Source organism: Pituophis catenifer, unplaced genomic scaffold, assembly GCF_029215685.1.
Source record: "Pituophis catenifer annectens isolate HBS135680 unplaced genomic scaffold, rPitCat1.0.hap2 SCAF_1, whole genome shotgun sequence".
Lineage (NCBI taxonomy): Eukaryota > Metazoa > Chordata > Lepidosauria > Squamata > Colubridae > Pituophis > Pituophis catenifer.
In genome coordinates this window covers 351725013-351732175 of record NW_027256881.1, presented here as the reverse complement: position 1 = coordinate 351732175, position 7163 = coordinate 351725013, and positions in this window count along the sequence as shown.

Here is a 7163-nt window from a genome sequence, read left to right as displayed (position 1 = left end):
GGATGATCACTTGAATATGAGTCAGCTGTGTGCGGCAGCAGCCAAAAAAGCCAATACAATCCTAGGTTTTATAAACAGAGGCATAGACTCAAAATCATGTCTTTGTCTTTGTCTTTTATTAGATTTATATACCACCCTATTCCCGAAGGACTCAGGGCGGTGAACAGGCACAAAATAAAATACATAAATACAAAAGTTAAAAGATATAATTAAAACCAGATTAAATAATTTAGCCCAAGACAATTAAAAAAATCCCAAAATTTAAAACAAATTAAAATTTCGATGTAAAAGAATTTTAAAACAGGGGAGAAAATTAGGCCAGGCCAGCTTGCTGGAATAGAAGAATCTTAAGAGCATGGCGGAAAGTGCGTAGATCCGGGATCCTCCGTATTTCTGTGGGGAGCTCGTTCCAGATAGTGGGTGCCCCCACAGAGAAGGCCCTCCCCCTGGGAGCCGCCAGTCAACACTGTTTGGCCGACAGCACCCAGAGGAACCCCTCTCTATGAGAGCGTACCGGCCGGTGGGAGGCTGCTTGTGGTAGTAGGCGGTCCCGTAAATAACCAGGTCCTAATCCATGGAGCGCGCTAAAGATGGTAACCATAACCTTGAAGTGCACCCGGAAGACCACCAGGAGCCAGTGCAGCTCGCGCAGGAGAGGTGTCACACGGGAGCGCCATGTTGCTCCCATAACCACCCGCACGGCCGCACTCTGGGCCAGTTGGAGCCTTCGGGTGCTCCTCAAGGGGAGCCCCATGTAGAGAGTGTTGCAGTAGTCCAGGCGGGAAGTGACGAAGGCATGAGTGACTGTGTGTAGGGAGTCCCGATCCAGAAAGGATGTGAAGTATTACTACTGCTTTATAAAGCCCTAGGAAGACCACACCTGGAATAACTGCAACTAATTTTGATAACCACACTACAAAAAAGATGTTAACCAGTGAAACAGCTTGCCTTCAGAAATCATGGGCTCTTCATCACTAGGGGTTTTTAAGAACAGACTAGACTGCCACTTGTCTAAAATGATATGGGGCAGTGATGGCGAACCTTTTCGGCACTGAGTGCCAAAACCAGAATGTGTGTGCATGCGTGCAGGCATGAGCGCACAAGTGTGCATGCATGCGCCAGCCAGCTGATCTTCCTGTTTCTGGTGCATGCATGGGCGCCAGCCAGCTGGTCTTCAGATTTCTGGCACTCCAGCATGCACAAAAACCAGCTGGTGCACCAGAAACCAGAAGAGTAGCTGGCGACAGCCTGTGTGGCCACAGAGAGGGCTCTGCATGCCACTTCTGGCATGTGTGCCATAGGTTCACCATCATGGATATAGGGTCTTCTGCCAGAGCAGGGGGCTGGACTAGAAGGTCTTCCTGTTCTGTTCTGTTCTGTTCTGTTCATTTGCACCCCAGTAAGTGCAAGCAATAATATTAATGTTTGGATGGAAGGTTTATTTATATCCACATGGCAGGGAACAAAATAGGAAATTAACTTCTCCAATGGATCTTATTAAAAGACTGGAGGTTCTCTTAAGATATTAGACTAATGCAAAATCTACAAAAATATTTTCTAACAACTAGTTGGAGCCAGAGAGGTTTGTCTCCTGTCTTTGTTGTACAAAGTATGCCTTTAAAACTGTCATCTGGTGTGGAGAAAACCTGAAGGCCCACTTGGGGACAGTTCATGGAAAAGGTATGTCTAAGTCAGGGGTGTCAAACTAGAGGTCCATGGACCAGATGTGTGACGTGCAGGCCACGCCCACCCAGTTCCGTGAATGGGAAAAACACCATGAAACGTCATGTGATGGCAATGTGACACGGCAAGTTTGATGCCCGTGGTGTGGAGTAATAAAAATGGGTATTTTATTTATTTTATTTTATTTATTTGATTTGTATACTGCCCTACTCCCGAAGGACTCAGGGCGGTGAACAGCCAAGCAATAAGATACATAAATACAAAAATTTAAAAAACCAGTTAAAATCGAATTAAATCATTTTTTGGCCCAGACAAATTAAAACACCCCAATAATTTAAGAACAGATTTAAAATTTATATATTAAAAGAGGGAGGAGATTAGGCCAAGCCTGCTTGATGGAATAAAAGAGTCTTCACAGCGCGGCGGAAGGTGCGCAGATCCAGGATCCTCCGTATCTCTGGGGGGAGCTCATTCCAGACGGTAGGTGCCCCCACAGAGAAGGCTCTCCCCCTAGGGGTTGCCAGCCAACATTGTTTGGCTGACGGCACCCGGAGGAGTCCCTCTCTATGAGAGCGTACTGGCTGGTGGGAGGCTATTGGTGGTAGTAGGCGGTCCCGTAAATAACCAGGTCCTAAGCCATGGAGCGCTTTAAAGGTGGTAACCAAAACCTTGAAGCGCACCCGGAAGACCACCGGGAGCCAGTGTAGCTCGCGCAGGAGAGGTGTCACATGGGAGCGCCATGACGCTCCCATTACCACCCGCGCGGCCGCACTCTGCGCCAGTTGGAGCCTCTGGGTGCTCCTCAAGGGGAGCCCCATGTAGAGAGCATTACAATAGTCCAGGCGGGAGGTGACGAGGGCATGAGTGACTGTGCGTAACGAGTCCCGATCCAGAAAGGGACGCAACTGGCGAATCAGGCGAACCTGATAGAAAATCCTCCCGGTCACGGCCGTCAAGTCCTCTTCTAAAGACAGCCGTGAATCCAGGAGGACGCCCAAGTTGCGAGCCCTCTCCGTGGGGGCCAGTGATTCGCCCCCAATAGTACATGGTGTTATGTGCTTCTCTCCTTTCTCTGAACCTGGTTCCAGTGAGTGTTGATTGGAAGAGAGAGATTGAGCCCAACTCCTGATTTTCAGGGTGCTTCAGGGAGTCATTTTTTTCAGAGAGACCCTATTCCATGGGTCGTAGAGTTGGTTATAGAGTTTCTTTTTGAAAGTCTCCAGTGATGGAAAAGCCACAACTTCTGAAGGCAAGCTATTCCATTGGTTGATTGCTCTCACCATTAGAAAATTTATCCTTAGTTCTAGGTTGTTTCTCTGTGTGGTTAATTTCCAACCACTGTTTCTTGTCTTGCCTTTTGGTCCTTTGGAAGATAGTTTAACTCCATCATCTTTGTAGGAGCCCCTCAAATATTGGAAGACTGCTATAATGTCACCCCTAGTCCTTCTTTTCATTAGACTAGACATACCCCATTCCTGTAACCATTCTTCATATGTTTTAGCCACCAGCCCCATAATCATTCTTGTTTGATGTTCTCTGCACTCTTTCTAGAGTCTCAACATCCTTTTCATATTGTGGTGACCAGAACTGGATTATGTATTCCAAGTGTGGGAATAGAGAGGTGCCTTTTGCCTTTAGCTGAGAAGCTAGGATGACTACTGTTATAAAGGTGGTGGACTGTAACTTTATATGTCTATAATCTATTAAATAAATGAACCTCACGAAGATTTTGAAAGTAAACTGTTTTATTTACGAAAATAAACAAAGCCTATTCAACAGAAGATCCGTTGTCAGTCTCTTCCTTAAGTATCTTGTCAGCTCTTTCTACAATCGCCCTGTACGATTGGAGTTTGGGCCTTTCTTCCTCAGAAGGGAGAGGCTTTAGGGACTTCAGCTCTGCCTCTGATCCCGAACTGGGTTAGCCTGCTGGCAAGCAGCTCCTTATATGCTGACAGTTAGTGACAGTTAGTGACAGTTAGTGACAGTTAGTGACAGTTAGGGAAGGCATAGAAAAAGCCCGGGAGATTCAAAACCAGGAGCTGCACTCTGATTGGCTTATTCAATTATCTAAGCCAAAGGCCATTAATAGGCACAGCAACTGTGAGGGAATTTTTTTTTCTCACAAGTACTATGCATTGGATGACCTTGCTGAGGATATATAATCATCAATGAAATTAAGTTCTGACATAGGTCCTAGAACAAATTAGGTCAATCACTTGCTGAGAAGCTCCAAGAGATGATAGGGCACAATAAATGATTACAATCTCATCCCTCCCAGGAATTTTCCCCACATTGATGAAAGTAGCACAGCAGAAATGGGTTGGTGGGAGATTCTACAAAGTCTAAGGAGATTTATGGAATAATAAATACGTATTGAACACCAAACTTTATTTCTTTGCTGTACATTGGTCCTCACTGGGGACAGTTAGAAGCCATGGAAAATAAAATCTGGGTGATTGTTGTTGACAAGAGGTATATACAACATGTTCCTGCTTCATTTCATCATTTTTAACAAATATTTTATTTTAAACATGTCTCAAAGAAAAATGAAAATGTGTTAAAGATTCTTGTTTCTTATTAGATTTTGTTTACAATTAAATTGGGTTTCAATAAGATAATGTAGCATTTTAGGAAAAAAATATGCACGCCAAGAGACCAGCTCCAGAGGCCAAAATGGAGAAGATCTCCATGGCCACCATGGACTTCCCTTTAGTGCTCAGATAAGTGGGGAGGAAGGAGATCCAAACATTGCAAAAGACCAGCATGCTAAAAGTAATGAACTTGGCTTTGTTAAAACTGTCAGGCAATTTCCTAGCTAGAAATGCCACTGTGAAACTGACAAGGGCCAAAAAAGCTAGATAGGTGAGGACCATGTAAAACATTAAAGCCGAGCCTTCCTTACATTCCAAGATGATCTCTCCAAACAAGGAGTGGAAGTCCAAGCTGGGAAACGGGGGAGAGGTGGCACAAAGAAGTGTTTGGACCAGGGGACAGGCTAAAACAATAGAGTTAGTCAGTGGGTTCCCTAAGAGATTCCTTGTCCTGTTCCCTGGCTTGGTGGCCATGAAGGCAAGAACTACCATGAAAGTTTTTGCCAACACAGAGGAAACTGCAAGGGAAAAGAGAATAGTAAAGGCAGATTGTTGGAGGAGACAGGTGAGCTTCCCAGATTCTCCAATGAAAAGGAAGGTGCAGAGGAAGCAGAACAGGAGGGAGGCCAAGAGGATGTACAGTAGGTGAATTCTTGGTTGTTGGCCTTGACAATCGGTGTGTCATGGTGTTTATAGAAAATTACCAGGACTGATGATGTGATCACTGAGAGAAAAAGAGCAAGGAAAACTAAAGTGTATCCCAGGGTGTCTTGATAGGCAAGGAATTGGATCTTCTTGGCAATGCATTGGTCCTTGTCCTTGTTGGGATGTTGATCTTCTGGCAGTGAGCTGCATCTAAAACCAAGAGTCCTTGTGTTACAATTTCTGGGGCATCTACAACTTAAAGTTAGAACTTTATTGTCACTTTGAATGTACATTAATCGGCATTCATATCCCTCCCCCAGAGATGATATAACTGTTCTTTCTCTTGCAGATAACACACAAATAAAGTGAGGAAAAAGTGGCCCAGGTGATTGCATCAGAGTTAATGGTGAAATCATGGCCTGGGGGAGCCTCAGGATTTACTTGCCCAACCTTCATGGGGACAAAAGATTGATTGGGGAAGAGAACCCAGTTGAGAAGATCATAAGGAGCAGATCCCAGTCCATCTTCTGAGAAGGAGACCTCATCTCCAGCACTGTTGTTGAACTGCACTTTCCTCAAATAGGCAAGAATCTGAAAGAAAGGAGACCTTCAGAAATTGGAGTATTTGGGCTACAGCTACAAATGAGACATTGTGCCTTGTATCAAAACATGGCGACCATCTTGAGAAGATGGGTTTATGTCTGAGAAGCTAGATGAGTTCCCTTGGTGGAGATCTGAGGAATCAGGAGTAACACCAAACGTTTAAGTCTGAAACTACAAAAGGTTCTCTTTATTGTTGTGTATCATGGTTTCTTCAACTCCAGTTTTATCAGAATACAATATATAGAAACATTTTAGTGCCACTTTCCAAATTTAATTATATGGTTTTGCTCCTGTGATTCTTGGCTATCTGCCATTTCCAATAGTTACTTTGTCCCAAGGTCTTGTTAATTGACCAATGAATTTTAGAAATGAATCATTTCTATCACAACCATGGAAAATTTCATTCTCTTTCTCTAGCTCATAGTCAAAGGCAGCAGAATGCAGGAATCAGGTCTGAACCAAGAAGGGCCATGCAGAAGGAAGCACCTGCCCTGATTGGTCACTTTATTCTTCAGATAAGACCAATGTTTGGCCTTTGATGAGGAAAAATCTGACAAATATCAGATCAGGAGCCCATTAGGACCACTCTGAATCCTGCTATGTGTGCTGTGGTTGAAAGAGGCTGTTTTCACACAACAAGCTGAGTAGTGCAACAAATGATAAATGAAACAAATGTGGTGGAGTCACACAGGACGCTAAGCCATAAAAACATAAACCAAGCTTAAAATGAATTAAGTGTATTTTTACACGTTGGACTATGGGTACATGCTGAGCGAAACTGAGAATGTTCTGCAAATGTGTCCACTGGTATTTCAGATGACTTGCTGAAATAGAAAAATGCAAATACAAATGCACCAGATTGCTATCAAGCTTTGGGCTGACACCTCCTCCTTCTGAGGCAGACCAAATTTTGATATTGGCTAAACTTCGAATATTAATGTCCTAAAACTTTGGCCAAGGCTGAAGTTCCTCTTCCATGTCGATAAAAGGTTGCTGGATTGACAAAGGTATTTGACGGAGGTACTTATCTTTAAAAGGGTAAGTTGACCCAAAACAGATGCATCCTGTTACTCACTGTTTATTGTACCCCAAATGTCATGTATATCCCCAGATAACAAATGCTGCTTCCTTTATTACCCTTGAGGCGTCTTCCAGTCCCTTATCTTCTTATGTTTTGTCTTGAGACACTGACCAGAGAACATGAATGTGTTAGCGGGTGTTTATTATTATTTCCTCTCCTCTTTGATCTTTGCAAACTGATGGAGGTTAGTTCTTACGTGTTAAATGTAACGCTCCCTGATATGCATATGCAATTGGATTGTATAAATACTTGTCATGAAGGACCCCTCGGGGTTCAAACTTTTGTTTGCCTTTGGGCTGTTTGAACCATGCACAATAAACTCTTTCCTGGAAGAGCTTGGCCTGGTCCCGTTTTTTTCCTGCAACACTTTGAATGGTTACCTGCAAAATTTGGGGAATTGTTGAAGGCTCTTCTGGACTTTATAAAGACCATTCTTGTATTACACTTATGACTGCTGGTTTGGTTTACTTCTATTTCCTCCCATTATCCTCTTTCAATAAAATATTGTTCTTAATTCATACGGTTTTTAATAATTGTTGTTTTAATATCCTTTGATGGAG